Genomic DNA, 17,548 nt, shown 5'->3' on the forward strand with positions numbered 1-17,548 from the left:
ATATACATGATCATACCTAGATATTCTCATAACTATGCTCAATTCTATCAATTGCTCAACAGTAATTTGTTCACCCACCATAATACTTATGCTCTCGAGAGAAGCCACCAGTGAAACCTATGGCCCCCGGGTCTATTTTCCGTCATATTTAATATCCCGACAACAAGCTATTTCTGGCGCCGTTTTTATTTTGCTTTCTTTACTTTGCATCTTTATCATAATAATACCAAAAATGAACATGAACCTAGTGATAATGTTAATGATGATGTTCATGTTCATGTTGATGCTCAACCTAGCAATGATAATGATGTTGAAATTGAACCTGCTGTTGATCTTGATAACCCACAATCAAAGAATCAACATTGTGATAAGAGAGACTTTGTTGCTAGGAAGCACGGTAAAGAAAGAGAACCATGGGTCCAAAAACCCATGCCTTTTCCTCCCAAACCAACCAAGGAAAAAAATGATGAGGATTTTGAGCGCTTTGCTGAAATGATTAGACCTATCTTTTTGCGTATGCGTTTAACAGATATGCTCAAAATGAATCCTTATGCTAAGTATATGAAAGAAATTGTTACTAATAAAAGAAAGATACCGGAAGCTGGAATTTCCACCATGCTTGCTAATTATATTTTGAAGGGTGGAATACCAAAGAAGTTAGGAGATCCAGGAGTACCAACTATACCATGCTCCATCAAAAGAAATTATGTTAGAACTGCTTTATGTGATCTAGGAGCCGGTGTTAGTGTTATGCCTCTCTCTTTATATCGTAGACTTGATTTGAATAAGTTGACACCTACTGAAATATCTTTGCAAATGGTTGATAAATCAACTGCTATACCTGTCGGTATTTGTGAGGATGTGCCTGTTGTGGTTGCAAACGTTACTATTTTAACGGACTTTGTTATTCTTAATATTCCCGAGGACGATAGTATGTCTATTATTCTTGGAAGACCCTTTTTGAATACAGCAGGAGCTGTTGTTGATTGCAATAAAGGCAATGTCACATTTCATGTTAATGGTAATGAGCATACGGTACACTTTCCGAGGAAACAACCTCAAGTCCACAGTATCAACTCTATTGGAAAAATCCATCGATTATTTTTGGAGGTTTTGAATTTCCTCTTCCTACTGTCAAGAAGAAATATGATATTCTTATTATTGGGGACGTGCATATCCCCGTTGAGGTAACATAGTGTTATTCGAAATTTCTCCGGTTCCATGTTATTCGGAATGAGTTTGTTAACAAGACTTGATCAACCTTGTTAGTGGATTCCTTTTGATGAGCATGAGATGGATGAAGTTAGAAGGCACAACATTCTGTACCCTCCTTTTACTTTCTGTTATTTAGAACGAATAAAGTAAAAATAGTATTTTCTGTCAGTTTTCTGAATTATCCGTGCAATAAAAAAATACCCCGAACATAAAAGTTCTCCAAATGCCCCGAAATTGAAATATGATTTTTTCTGGAATATTTGAGAATATCTGGCACTGAGAACACAGTAGGGGGAGCTGGCACCTAGCCACGAGGGTCCAGGGCGCACCCACCCCTCTGGGCGCGCCCCTGCCTCGTGGGCCCATGGTGGCTCCCCTCCACTTATTCCGGCACCCACACACCCCTTCCTCCCAAAAAATCACCAACCAGCTCAAGCACGAGTTCTAGCTCATTTTGCTGCGATTTTCGATCTCCTTGCTTAAAGCACCTTTCACAAAACTGCTTTGGGGGATTGTTCCTTGGTATGTGACTCCTCCATTGGTCCAATTAGTTTTTGTTCTAGTGCTTTATTCATTGCAAATTTTTGCTGCCGAGGTGATCATGTTCTTGAGCTTGCATGTCAAATTTATATGGTTCCAAGTGGTTCTAATGCATGATATAGGCTCTAGGCACTTGTAGGAGTAGTTGCTATCAATTTTGTTGAGCTTGGTTCACTTTTATTTGAAGTTACTAAAAATTTCAGAAATTTTTCAGAGGAAGAAATATGTTTAGGAAAATGTAGGTGGTTCTTCAAGGAAGCAAGGAGCCAGGCTTGCAATGCGCGATGCTGATGATGAACCACCAAGGGACGCTCCAGTGTGGGCTTGTGAATGGCCTTCAGAGGACTTCATGGATCAAGCAGGAATCAAGGAAGAATTTAACGCATATGCAAAGGGGAGATATTTCATAACCAGGGAGGAGGCGAACGAGTACGAGAGGAGGGCTGAGATAGCTCGCCTCCAAGCTGCAGCCCACAATGCAATGACTGCTGCATCTCAATACGACCCCAACTACAACTTTGGATATCCGCCAGGCCAGCCGTGGCAATAGACCAACTTAGGCCAAATGCCTAAGCTTGGGGGAGTACGTATTTCTCACCGACGTTACATTCATGTTCGCACACTCATTGCTAGATGTCGGTGCTCATACTCTTTCACTGTAATATCCATGCTAGTTTATTTTCTTTTTCTTGCTTTCTTCTTGTGTGTTTGAAAAAATCTTAAGAAAACCAAAAAAATTAGTTGTAGTGTTTAGTGCAAAGTAAAATAAAAGCAAAGTAAAAAAGCAAAGGAAATAACTAAGTATTGGAAGATTAATATGATGAAGATAGACCCAGGGGCGATAGGTTTCACTAGTGGCTTCTCTCAAGAGCATAAGTATTTTACGGTGGGTGAACGAATTACTGTTGAGCAATTGACAGAATTGAGCATAGTTATGAGAATATCTAGGTATGATCATATATATAGGCATCACGTCCGAGACAAGTAGACCGACTCCTGCCTGCATCTACTACTATTACTCCACTCATCGACCGCTATCCAGCATGCATCTAGAGTATTAAGTTCATGAAAACAGAGTAACGCCTTAAGCAATATGACATGATGTAGAGGGATAAATTCATGCAATATGATAAAACCCCATCTTGTTATCCTCGATGGCAGCAATACAATACGTGCCTTGCTGCCCCTACTGTCACTAGGAAAGGACACCGCAAGATTGAACCCAAAGCTAAGCACTTCTCCCATTGCAAGAAAGATCAATCTAGTAGGCCAAACCAAACTGATAATTCAAAGAGACTTGCAAAGATAACCAATCATACATAAAAGAATTCAGAGAAGATTCAAATATTGTTCATAGATAATCTTGATCATAAATCCACAATTCATCGGTCTCAACAAACACACCGCAAAAGAAGATTACATCGAATAGATCTCCACGAGAGAGGGGGAGAACATTGTATTGAGATCCAAAAAGAGAGAAGAAGCCATCTAGCTACTAACTATGGACCCGAAGGTCTGAGGTAAACTACTCAATCTTCATCGGAGAGGGTATGATGATGATGTAGAAGCCCTCCGTGATGGATGCCCCCTCTGGCGGAGCTCCGGAATAGGCCCCAAGATGGGATCTCATGGGTATAGAAGGTTGCGGCGGTGGAATGAGGTTTTTGGCTCCGTATCTGATCGTTTGGGGGTACATAGGTATAGATAGGAGGAAGGAGTACGTCGGTGGAGCAACAGGGGGCCCACGAGGGTGGAGGGCGCGCCCTGGGGGGTGGGCGCGCCCCCTACCTCGTGGCCTCCTCTTTTGTTTCTTGACGTAGGGTCCAAGTCTCCTGGATCATAATCTTCCTAAAAATCACGTTCCCAAAGGTTTCATTCCGTTTGGACTACGTTTGATATTCCTTTTCTGCGGAACTCTGAAATAGGCAAAAAACAACAATTCTGGGCTAGGTCTCCGGTTAATAGGTTAGTCCCAAAAATAATATAAAGGTGAATAATAAAGCCCGATAATGTCCAAAACAGTAGATAATATAGCATTGAGCAATCAAAAATTATAGATACGTTGGAGACGTATCAGGCATCCCCAAGCTTAATTCCTGCTCGTCCTCGAGTAGGTAAATGATAAAAACATAATTTTTGATGCGGAGTGCTACGTGGCATAATTTCAATGTAATTCTTCTTAATTGTGGTATGAATATTCAGATCCGAAAGATTCAAGACTAAAGTTTAATATTGACATAAAAAATAATAATACTTCAAGCATACTAACAAAGCAATTATGTCTTCTCAAAATAACATGGCCAAAGAAAGTTATCCCTACAAAATCATATAGTCTGGCTATGCTCTATCTTCAGCACACAAAATATTTAAATCATACACAACCCCGATGACAAGCCAAGCAATTGTTTCATACTTTTGACATTTTGAAACTTTTTCCATCTTCACACAATACATGAGCGTGAGCCATGATTATAGCACAATATGTGGAATAGAATGGTGGTTGTGGAGAAGACAAAAAAAAGGAGAAGATAGTCTCACATCAACTAGGCGTATCAACGGGCTATGGAGATGCCCATCAATAGATATCAATGTGAGTGAGTAGGGATTGCCATGCAACGGATGCACTAGAGCTATAAGTGTATGAAAGCTCAACAAAAGAAACTAAGTGGGTGTGCATCCAACTCGCTTGCTCACGAAGACCTAGGGCATTTTGAGGAAGCCCATCATTGGAATATACAAGCCAAGTTCTATATTGAAAATTTCCCACTAGTAAATGAAAGTGACAAAATGAGAGACTCTCTATCATGAAGATCATGGTGCTACTTTGAAGCACAAGTGTGGTAAAAGGATAGTAACATTGTCCCTTCTCTCTTTTTCTCTCATCATTTTTTTATTTGGGCCTTTTCTCTTTTTTTATGGCCTCTTTCTTTTCGTTCGGAGTCTCATCCCGACTTGTGGGGAAATCATAGTCTCCATCATCCTTTTCCTCACTTGGGACAATGCTCTAAAAATGAAGATCATCACACTTTTATTTTCTTACAACTCAACAATTACAACTCGATACTTAGAACAAAATATGACTCTATATGAATGCCTCCGGCGGTGTACCGGGATATGCAATGAATCAAGAGTGACATGTTAGAAAGAATTATGAACAGTGGCTTTGCCACAAATACGATGTCAACTACATGATCATGCAAAGCAATATGACAATGATGGAGCGTGTCATAATAAACGGAACGTTGGAAAGTTGCATGGCAATATATCTCGGAATGGCTATGGGAATGCCATAATAGGTAGGTATGGTGGCTGTTTTGAGGAAGGTATATGGTGGGTGTAAGATACCGGCGAAAAGTGCACGGTATTAGAGAGGCTAGCAATGGTGGAAGGTAGAAAGTGCGTATAATCCATGGACTCAACATTAGTCATAAAGAACTCATATACTTATTGCAAAAATCTACAAGTTATCAAAGTAAAGTATTACGCGCATGGTCCTAGGGGGATAGATTGGTAGGAAAAGACCATCGCTCGTCCCCGACCGCCACTCATAAGGAAGACAATCAATAAATAAATTATGCTCCGACTTCATCACATAACGGTTCACCATACGTGCATGCTACGGGAATCACAAACTTTAAGACAAGTGTTTCTCAAATTCACAACTACTCAACTAGCATGACTCTAATATCACCATCTTTATATCTCAAAACAATTATCAAGCATCAAACTTTTCTTAGCTTTCAACACACTCTTAAGAAAGTTTTTACAAATCTTGAATACCAAGCATATTAGGATTATTTAAGCAAATTACCATGCTATTTAAGACTCTCAAAATAATCTAAGTGAAGCATGAGAGATCAATAGTTTCTATAAAAGAAATCCACCACCGTGCTCTAAAAGATATAAGTGAAGTACTAGAGCAAAACTATATAACTCAAAAGATATAAGTGAAGCACATAGAGTATTCTAACAAATTCCAAATCATGTATGGCTCTCTCAAAAGGTGTGTACAGGAAGGATGATTGTGGTAAACTAAAAAGCAAAGACTCAAATCATACAAGACGCTCCAAGCAAAACACATATCATGTGGTGAATAAAAATATAGCTCCAAGTAAAGTTACCGATGGAAGTAGACGAAAGAGGGGATGCCTTCCGGGGCATCCCCAAGCTTTGGCTTTATGGTGTCCTTAGATTATCTTGGGGGTGCCATGGGCATCCCCAAGCTTAGGCTCTTGCCACTCCTTGTTCCATAATCCATCAAAATCTTTCACCCAAAATTTGAAAACTTCACAACACAAAACTCAACAGAAAATCTCGTGAGCTCCGTTAGCAAAAGAAAACAAAAGACCACTTCAAGGTACTGTAATTAACTCATTCTTTATTTATATTGGTGTTAAACCTACTGTATTCCAACTTCTCTATGGTTTATAAACTATTTTACTAGCCATAGATTCATCAAAATAAGCAAACAACACACGAAAAACAGAATCTGTCAAAAATAAAACAGTCTGTAGTAATTTGTAACTAACGCAAACTTCTGGAACTCCAAAAAATCAGCCAAAATAGGAAGACGTAGGCAATTTGTCTATTGATCAGAAGCAATTGGAATCACTATTTTATCACGTTCTGGTGATTTTTAACAATTATTTTCGTGAACAGAAAGTTTCTGGAAAATTCTGCAAGATCAAATAACTATCATCCAAGAAGATCCTATAGGTTTAACTTGGCAGAAACACTAATTAAAACACAAAAACACATCTAACCAGAGGCTAGATCAAATATTTATTCCTAAACAGAAGCAAAAAGCAAAAAACCAAAAATAAAATTGGGTTGCCTCCCAACAAGCGCTATCGTTTAACGCCCCTAGCTAGGCATAAAAGCAATGATAGATCTAGGTATTGCCATCTTTGGTAGGCAATTCTTCAATGAGACATCTATCATCCTTAGGAATTTCTTTATTTTTAGTAATTTTCAAACTTTTAGGCACAAGATCGAAAAATTCATTTGTAGCAAATGGTTCCTTAATGAAGGCAAAAAGATTGGGATGAATACTTATAGATTTGAGATCCGCAGTTTCCTTACTAGAGGATTCACCCTTATTTTTAGGAACATACATAAGCTTGGGAATTTTAGTTGGAGGATCTGGAGTATTCTTTACAGAAGAAAAAGCGGTTCCCAAGTTGGTAATGATACCCTCAAGTTTATCGATTCTAGTGGAATCTTGATTTATTCTCTCATTAACTATGGGTTCCTTCTCCTTAATATTTTTCAAAGTGACTCCTAGCTTAGATCCATATTGGGTAATTTGGTTGTGGATCTTTTTATCCAGATTTTCAATTAACTCTACGGTAGGAACTTTATTTTCAATAATTTCAAGTGTTTGCATTACATGCTCCAAAGTTAACATAGTTCCATTAACCAAAAGAGGTGGTGATCCAAATAAATCTATCATAGCATTATAAGAGTCAAAAGTGTGGCTACCCAAGAAATTCCCTCCGGTAATGGTATCAAGAATATATCTATACCAAGGATTAGCGCCTACATAAAAATTGCGGAGAAGAACGGAAGTAGATTGCTTCTTGGCAGATCTCTTTTGAGCATTGCAAATTCTAAACCAAGCGTCTTTTAGATTTTCTCCCTCCCTTTGTTTAAAATTTAGAACTTCATTCTCGGGAGACAACAGAGAAGATAGAGGACTAGCCATAACAACAAGCAAGCGAAAAAAGGCAAACGGAAAAGAGAGGGCGAATAAAACGGCAAGGGTGAAGTGGGGGAGAGGAAAACGAGAGGCAAATGGCAAATAATGTAATGTGGGAGATAAGGGATTGTGATGGGTACTTGGTATGTTGACTTTTGCGTAGACCTCCCCGGCAACAGCGCCAGAAATCCATCTTACTACCTCTTGAGCACTGCGTTGGTTTTCCCTTGAAGAGGAAAGGCTGATGCAGCAAAGTAGCGTAAGTATTTCCCTCAGTTTTTGAGAACCAAGGTATCAATCTAGTAGGAGGCTACGCGCGAGTCCCTCGCACCTACACAAAACCAATAAATCCTCGCAACCAACGCGATAAGGAGTTGTCAATCCCTTCACGGTCACTTACGAGAGTGAGATCTGATTAGATATGATAGGATAATATTTTGGTATTTTTGTGATAAGGATGCAAAGTAAAATAAAAGCAAAGTAAAAAGCAAAGGAAATAACTAAGTATTGGAAGATTAATATGATGAAGATAGACCCGGGGGCCATAGGTTTCCCTAGTGGCTTCTCTCAAGAGCATAAGTATTTTACGGTGGGTGAACGAATTACTGTTCAGCAATTGACAGATTTGAGCATAGTTATGAGAATATCTAGGTATGATCATGTATATAGGCGTCACGTCTGAGACAAGTAGACCGATTCCTGCCTGCATCTACTACTATTACTCCACTCATCGACCGCTATCCAGCATGCATCTAGAGTATTAAGTTCATGAAAATAGAGTAACGCCTTAAGCAATATGACATGATGTAGAGGGATAAATTCATGCAATATGATAAAAAAAACCATCTTGTTATCCTCGATGGCAACAATACAATACGTGCCTTGCTGCCCCTACTCTCACTGGGAAAGGACACCGCAAGATTGAACCCAAAGCTAAGCACTTCTCCCATTGCAAGAAAGATCAATCTAGTAGGCCAAACCAAACTGATAATTCGAAGAGACTAGCAAAGATAACCAATCATACATAAAAGAATTCAGAGAAGATTCAAATATTGTTCATAGATAATCTTGATCATCAACCCACAATTCATCGGTCTCAACAAACACACCGCAAAACAAGATTACATCGAATAGATCTCCATGAGAGAGGGGGAGAACATTATATTGAGATCCAAAAAGAGAGAAGAAGCCATCTAGCTACTAACTATGGACCCGAAGGTCTGAGGTAAACTACTCACACTTCATCGGAGAGGCTATGATGATGATGTAGAAGCCCTCCGTGATGGATGCCCCCTCCGGCGGAGCTCCGGAACAGGCCCCAAGATGGGATCTTGTGGGTACAGAAGGTTGCGGCGGTGGGATTAGGTTTTTGGCTCCGTATTTGATCGTTTGGGGGTACGTAGGTATATATAGGAGGAAGGAGTACGTCGGTGGAGCATCATGGGGCCCACGAGGGTGGAGGGCGCGCCCTGGGGGGGTGGGCGCGCCCCCCTACCTCGTGGCCTCCTCTTTTGTTTCTTGACGTATGGTCCATGTCTCCTGGATCATAATCTTCCTAAAAATCACGTTCCCGAAGGTTTCATTCCGTTTGGACTCCGTTTGATATTCCTTTTCTTGGAAACTCTGAAATAGGCAAAAAAACAACAATTCTGGGCTGGGCCTCCGGTTAATTGGTTAGTCCCAAAAAATAATATAAAAGTTAATAATAAAGCCCAATAATGTCCAAAACAGTAGATAATATAGCATGGAGCAATCAAAAATTATAGATACGTTGGAGACGTACCATTTAGCTAGTTTACTTTCTTGCTTGTAGTAGTAATAACTAAAAGAAAACCCAAAAATATTTCCTGTTCTTCTTTTGCTTGTTGGGAGCTCTCCCGTGTAAATAGTTTTATTTCTTTTCTTTTCTTTGGGGGTCGATAGGAGAGGACCATGATGAAATGGTTAAAGTGGCTCTTACACTACTAGGAAAAGGCTAATTAGTGGCGCACCTGTTTTTGCCATTAATGGCGCACTATAGGTGCACCACTATTATCACGCCACTAGTAATAAATACTAATGGCGCACCTATAGTGCGCCATTAGTATGCGTAGAAGTGCGCCATTACTATCTGACTTAGTAATGGCGCACCACATAGAAGTGCGCCATTACTAACAAAATTTTTCAAATTTTTTGTTTTCAATTTTTTTCGCTTTTTTCTTAATCTCGGGTCAATACGCTTAATCTCAAGTCAAATCGCACTTAGTGGTCAAACTTCCCGGAAGGTTACCCATCCTCATACTACTCCAGCTCGAGCATGCTTAACTTCGCAATTCTATCCAACCCCAGCACCACCTCACTTAACAGACACTTGTTGGTATATCTATCATATCAATCCTATTAAACCTTGTTGATGTCTAGGACTTTGTTCATGTTCATGAGTGTGATGAAATTTAGAAAAAATATTTCAAACTTCCCGGTCATATTACGTATCATATTTTGAAAAACATGTCCAAAAAAATCAAAACCAATTTTTTTTCTGTTACTAGTGGCGCACCTAGCAAATGGTGCACCACTAGCAAATGGTGCGCCACTAGTAAGTTTGAATTATTTTCCATTTTCCCCCTCTAGATCTTAAAAGCCCCGTATCTTTCATTCTGTTAGGTTTTTGGGGATTTTGAAAATGTTCAACTAGGTTCCCCCGGTTGAATTCGGATGTAACATTTCAAGTAGATGATTTTTCATATAAAAAACTTTTTAATCCGAGTTCGTATGCAAAAGTTATGCCCATTTTACTAAATTCCAGAGAGATTTTGCAAATAAAGTCGAATTTCATATTTGTAAATTTTCCCAACAACTAGACCACATATCATGTGGGAAACTTATTTTCTTTTATTTTTTTGACATTCCCATCATTTTGTTTTATTTTTTTAACTGAAAAGGCGGTCCACGAGGGGGGGGGGGGGTGCATTTGGTCAAAGCTACCAATGGCGCACCACCTACCAATGCGCCATTAGTAACCCTGGTTACTAATGGCGCACCTATTACATGGCGCGCCATTACTAGTTTTGCAAAAAAAATTAAAAAAATTGTTAGTAGTGGCGCACCGTGGTTGTGGTGCGCCATTACTAGTTTGAACTAGTAATGGCGCACTATACCCTGGTGCGCCATTACTAGTTTTGAAAAAAAAAGTAAAAAACAATTTGTTAGTAGTGGCGCACAGAGTGTGTGGTGCGCCATTACTAGTTAGAACTAGTAATGGCGCACTATGCCCTGGTGCGCCATTACTAGTTTTGAAAAAATAAAAAAAATTGTTAGTAGTGGCACATCATGGGTGTGGTGCGCCATTAGTGATATGGACACTAATGGCGTACCTACACATGGTGCGCCACTGCTATATAGCAGGGGCGCACCACATATGTGGTGCGTCATTAATGGCCATATTAGCTATAGCCCTTTTCCTAGTAGTGTTATATGCATTATTGTTGAATTAACCAAGAGCCCATATTACCTTGTCTTCTCCTGTTTATTGAATGCTCCCAGATTCCAGCTTAGTCCAATGCACGTGCACTATTATTATTATTCACATCGTTCGGTCATGCAAGTGAAAGGCAATTATGACGATATATGATGGACTGGTTGAGATGAGAGAAGCTGGTATGAACTCGACCTCTCTTGTTTTTGTAAATATGATTAGTTCATCGTTCCTGATTCAGCCTATTATGAATAAACATATTTGCAATGACAATTAGAGATTATAGTTGCTTATGCCATGCTTAATTAGCTATGAGTTTATAATGGTTTACCTTGCGTGCCAACATGCTATTAAAATGGTTGTGATGTGGTATGATAGGGTGGTATCCTCCTTTGAATGATTCAAGTGACTTGACTTGGCACATGTTCACACATGTAGTTGAAACAAATCAACATAGCCTTCATGATATTTATGTTCATGGTGGATTATATCCTACTCATGCTTGCACTCAATGTTTATTAATTTTAATACATGTTCATGACTGTTCTCGCTCTCTAGTTGGTCGCTTCCCAATCTTTTGCTATCCTTCACTTGTACTAAGCGGGAATACTGCTTGTGCATCCAATCCCTTAAACCCCAAAGTTATTCCATATGAGTCCACTATACATTCCTATATGCGGTATCTACCTGCCGTTCCAAGTAAATTTGTGTGTGCCAAACTCTAAACCTTCAAATGAAATTCTGTTTTGTATGCTCGAATAGCTCATGTATCAACTAGGGCTGTCTGTATCTTCCATGTTAGGCGGGTTATTCTCAAGAGGAGTGGACTCCGCTCCTCACTCATGAGAAAATGGCTGGTCATCGAGATGCCCAGTCCCATGCTTTATGCAAATCAAATCAAAATAATTGCAAACAAAACTCCCCTGGGACTGTTGTTAGTTGGAGGCACCCGTTGTTTCGGACAAGCCATGGACTGATGTTTGTTGGTGGAGGGGGAGTATAAACTTTACCATTCTATTTGGGAACCGCCTATAACGTGTGTAGCATGGAAGATATCGCCATCTCTCGGTTGTTATGTTGACAATGAAAGTATGCCGCTCAAAATATTATTTATCTCTATTTCAAAATCGAGCTCTGGCACCTCTACAAATCCCTGCTTCCCTCTGTGAAGGGCCTATCTAGTTAGTTTTATGTTGAGCCATCACCCTCTTATTAAAAAGCACCAGCTGGAGAGCACCGCTGTCATTTGCATCCATTACTATTAATTTATATTGGGTATGACTATGACTGGATCTCTTTTACCATGAATTACAATGTTTAGTCAGTCCTTGATCTTTAAAGGTGCTCTGCATTTATGTTTTGCGGTTGCAGAAAGGGCTAGCGAGACAGCATCTCGTTATATCATATTACGATTGTTTCGAGAAAGTGTTGTCATCCGAGATTTATTATTATTGCTCGCTAGTTGATTATGCCATTGATATGAGTAAGCATGAGACCTAAGAGTTTGTAAAAGTTTTTCTTTATCACTTTCAGTTTATCAACTGAATTGCTTGAGGACAAGCAAAGGTTTAATCTTGGGGGAGTTGATACGTCTCCGTCGTATCTACTTTTACAAACACTTTTGCCCTTGTTTTGGACTCTAACTTGCATGATTTGAATGGAACTAACCTGGACTGACGCTATTTTCAGCAGAATTGCCATGGTGTTATTTATGTGCAGAAACAAAAGTTCTCGGAATGACCTGAAACTTCACGGAGATTATTTTTGGAAATAATAAAAAATACTGGCGAAAGAACCAAGGCCAGGGGGCCCACACCCTTTCACGAGGGTGGGGGCGTGCCTGCCCCCCTGGGCGCGCCCCCTGCCTCATGGGCCCCCTGGAGCTCAACCGACCTCAACTCCAACTCCATATATTCGTGTTCGGGGAGAAAAAAATCAGAGAGAAAGATTCATCGCATTTTACGATACGGAGCCGCCGCCAAGCCCTAATCTCTCTCGGGAGGGCTGATCTGGAGTCCGTTCGGGGCTCCGGAGAGGGGAATCCGTCGCCATCGTCATCATCAACCTTCCTCCATCACCAATTTCATGATGCTCACCGCCGTGTGTGAGTAATTCCATCGTAGGCTTGCTGGACGGTGATGGGTTGGATGAGATTTATCATGTAATCGAGTTAGTTTTGCTAGGGTTTGATCCCTAGTATCCACTATGTTCTGAGATTGATGTTGCTATGACTTTGCTATGCTTAATGCTTGTCACTAGGGCCTGAGTGCCATGATTTCAAATCTGAACCTATTATGTTTTCATGAATATATGTGAGTTCTTGATCCTATCTTGCAAGTCTATAGTCACCTACTATGTGTTATGCTCCGGCAACCCCGAAGTGACAATAATCGGGACCACTCCCGGTGATGATCGTAGTTTGAGGAGTTCATGTATTCACTATGTGTTAATGCTTTGGTCCGGTACTCTCTTAAAAGGAGGCCTTAATATCCCTTAGTTTCCAATAGGACCCCGCTGCCACGGGAGGGTAGGACAAAAGATGTCATGCAAGTTCTTTTCCATAAGCACGTGTGACTATATTCGGAATACATGCCTACATTACATTGATGAATTGGAGCTAGTTCTGTGTCACCCTATGTTATGACTGTTACATGATGAATCGCATCCGGCATAATTCTCCATCACCGATCCAATGCCTACGAGCTTTTCACATATTGTTCTTCGCTTATTTACTTTTCCGTTGCAACTGTTACAATCACTACAAAACCCAAAAATATTACTTTTGCTACTGTTACCGTTACTTCCATACTACTTTGTTACTTAATACTTTGCTGCAGATATTAAGTTATCCAGGTGTGGCTGAATTGACAACTCAACTACTAATACTTGAGAATATTCTTTGGCTCCCCTTGTGTCGAATCAATAAATTTGGGTTGACTACTCTTCCCTCGAAAACTAGTGCGATCCCCTATACTTGTGGTTTATCAACCGTAAGCGGAAGCGTTATGATAACGCGGTTGATGTAGTCGTACGTCTTCACAATCGACTGATCCTCAGTACCGAACGTACGGCACCTCCACGTTCAGCACACGTTCAGCTCGGTGATGTCCCGCGAACTCACGATCCGGTAGAGCTTCGGGGAAGAGCTTCATGAGCACGACGGCGTGGTTACGGTGTTGATGAAGTTACCCACGCAGGGCTTCCCCTAAGCACCGCTACAATATGACCGAGGTGGACTATGGTGGAGGGGGGCACCGCACACGGCTAAGAGAGATCAATGATCAACTTGTTTGTCCTGGGGTGCCCCCTGCCCCCGTATTTAAAGGAGCAAGGGGGGAGGCCGGCCGGCCCTAGCAGGGCACGCCAGGAGGATTCCTCCTCCTAGTGGGAGTAGGGCTCCCCTTTCCTAGTCCCACTAGGAGGGGGAAGGAAGGAGTGGGAGAGGGGGAAGGCAAGGGGGGCGCTGCCCCCCTTCCTTGTCCTATTCGGACTCAAGCGGAGGGGGCGCGTGGCCTGCCTTGGCCGGCCCCTCTCTCTCTCCACTAGGGCCCAACAAGGCCCATTAATCCCTGTGGGGTTCCGGTAACCCCTCCGGCACTCCGGTAAAATCCCGATTTCACCCGGAACTATTCCGATGTCCAAATATAGGCTTCCAATATATCGATCTGTATGTCTCGACCATTTAGAGACTCCTCGTCATGTCCGTGATCATATCCGGGACTTCGAACTACCTTCGGTACATCGAAACACAAAAACTCGTAATACCGATCATCACAGAACTTTAAGCGTGCGGACCCTACGGGTTCGAGAACTATGTACACATGACCGAGACACGTCTCCGGTCAATAACCAATAGCGGAACCTGGATGCTCATATTGGTTCCTACATATTCTACGAAGATCTTTATCGGTCAAACCGCATAACAACATACGTTGTTCCCTTTGTCATCGGTATGTCACTTCCCTGAGATTCGATCGTCGGTATCCTCATACCTAGCTCAATCTCGTTACCGGCAAGTCTCTTTACTCATTCCGTAATACATCATCCCGCAACTAACTCATTAGTTGCATTGCTTGCAAGGCTTATAGTGATGTGCATTACCGAGAGGGCCCAGAGATACCTCTCCGACAATCAGAGTGACAAATCCTATTCTCGATCTATGCCAAATCAATGAACACCATCTGAGACACCTGTAGAGCACGTTTATAATCACCCAGTTACGTTGTGACGTTTGGTAGCACACAAAGTGTTCCTCCGGTATTCGGGAGTTGCATAATCTCATAGTTGTAGGAACATGTATAAGTCATGGAGAAAGCAATAGCAGTAAACTAAACATTCAAGTGCTAAGAAAACGAAATGGGTCAAGTCAATCACATCATTCTCCTAATGATGTGATCCCGTTAATCAAATGACAACTCATGTCTATGGTTAGGAAACTCAACCATCTTTGATCAACCAGCTAGTCAAGTAGAGGCATACTAGTGACACTATGTTTGTCTATGTATCCACACATGTATTATGTTTCCGGTTAATACAATTCTAGCATGAATAATAAACATTTATCCTGATATGAGGAAATAAATAATAACTTTATTATTGCCTCTAGGGCATATTTCCTTCAGGTACTTCACCGATGTGACAGCCTCGACGAGCTCTATCCTGTGCATCCGCCGTCCACCTCCACCACCGCACCGGTTGCTCTCTCCGCCGGCGTCGATCTCTGGCACGCTCGTTTGGGTCATCCAAACCCCGTCACACTTCGTCATATTCTTAGGAGTTTCAGTTTCAGTTGTAATAAGATAGAGGATCACACATGTCATGCCTGTCGTGTCGGCAAACATGTTTGCCTCCCGTTTAATAACTCCACTGATACGTCCATTTTGCATCATGTTTTTATATCGATATTTATTGCATTATGGGCTGTTATTACACGTTATGTCACAATACTTATGCCTATTCTCTCTTATTTTACAAGGTTTGCATAAGGAGGGCGAATGCCGGCAGCTGGAATTCTAGGCTGGAAAAGGAGCAAATATTAGAGACCTATTCTACACAACTCCAAAAGTCCTGAAACTCCACGAAAGTCATTTTTGGAAATAACAAAAAATACTGAGCGGAAGAAATACATCAGAGGGGCCACCACCTGTCCACGAGGGTGGGGGCGCGCCCTACCCCCCAGGGCGCGCCCCCCTGCCTCGTGGGCCCCCTGTTGGCTCTCCGGTGTCCATCTTCTGCTATATGAAGTCTTTCGTCGAGGAAAAAATCGTAAGCAACCTTTCGGGATGAGACTCCGCCGCCACGAGGAGGAACCTTGGCGGAACCAATCTAGGGCTCCGGCAGAGCTGTTCTGCCGAGGACACTTCCCTCCGGGAGGGGGAAATCATCGCCATCGTCATCACCAACGCTCCTCTCTTCGGGAGGGGGCCAATCTCCATCAACATATTCACCAGCACCATCTCCTCTCAAACCCTAGTTCATCTCTTGTATCCAATTCTTGTCTCTAAGTCTGGGATTGGTACTTGGAGGTTGCTAGTAGTGTTGATTACTCCTTGTAGTTGATGCTAGTTGGTTTATTTGGTGGAAGATCATATGTTCAGATCCTATATGCATATTAATACCCCTCTGATTATGAACATGAATATGCTTTGTGAGTAGTTACGTTTGTTCCAGGGGACATGGGAGAAGTCTTGCTATTAGTAGTCATGTGAATTTGGTATTCGTTCGTTATTTTGATGAGATGTATGTTTTCTATCCTCTAGTGGTGTTATGTGAACGTCGACTACATAACACGTCACCATTATTTGGGCCTAGAGGAATGCATTGGGAAGTAACAGGTAGATGATGGGTTGCTAGAGTGACAGAAGCTTAAACCCTAGTTTATGCGTTGCTTCGTAAGGGGCTGATTTGGATCCATATGTTTCATGCTATGCTTAGGTTTACCTTAATACTTTTGTTGTAGTTGCGGATGCTTGCAATAGAGGTTAATCATAAGTGGGATGCTAGTTCAAGTAAGAACAGCACCCAAGCACCGGTCCACCCACATATCAAATTATCAAAGTACCGAACGCGAATCATATGAACGTGATGAAAACTAGCTTGACGATAATTCCCATGTGTCCTCGGGAGCATTTTCCTTTATAAAAGAGTTTGTCCAGGCTTGTCCTTTGCTACAAAAAGGATTGGGCCACCTTGCTGCACTTTATTTACTTTTGTTACTTGTTGCTCGTTACAAATTATCCTATCACAAAACTATATGTTACCACTTATTTCAGTACTTGCAGAGAATACCTTGCTGAAAACCACTTATCATTTCCTTCTGCTCCTCGTTGGGTTTGACACTCTTACTTATCGAAAGGACTACGATAGATCCCCTATACTTGTGGGTCATCAAGACTCTTTTCTGGCGCCGTTGCCGGGGAGTGAAGCGCCTTTGGTAGGTGGAATTTGGTAAGGAAAAATTTATATAGTGTGCTGAAATTTACTGCCACTTGTTACTATGGAAAGTAATCCTCTGAGGGGCTTGTTTGGTGTATCTTCACCCCGACCAGTAGAGCAAAGAGTTGCTCCTCAACCTACTGAACCTATTGAAAATGAAAATGTCCCCTTTGAAGTTCCTTCGGGTATGTTAGAAAAACTGCTAG

This window comes from Aegilops tauschii, chromosome 7 (genome assembly GCF_002575655.3).
Source record: "Aegilops tauschii subsp. strangulata cultivar AL8/78 chromosome 7, Aet v6.0, whole genome shotgun sequence".
NCBI lineage: Eukaryota > Viridiplantae > Streptophyta > Magnoliopsida > Poales > Poaceae > Aegilops > Aegilops tauschii.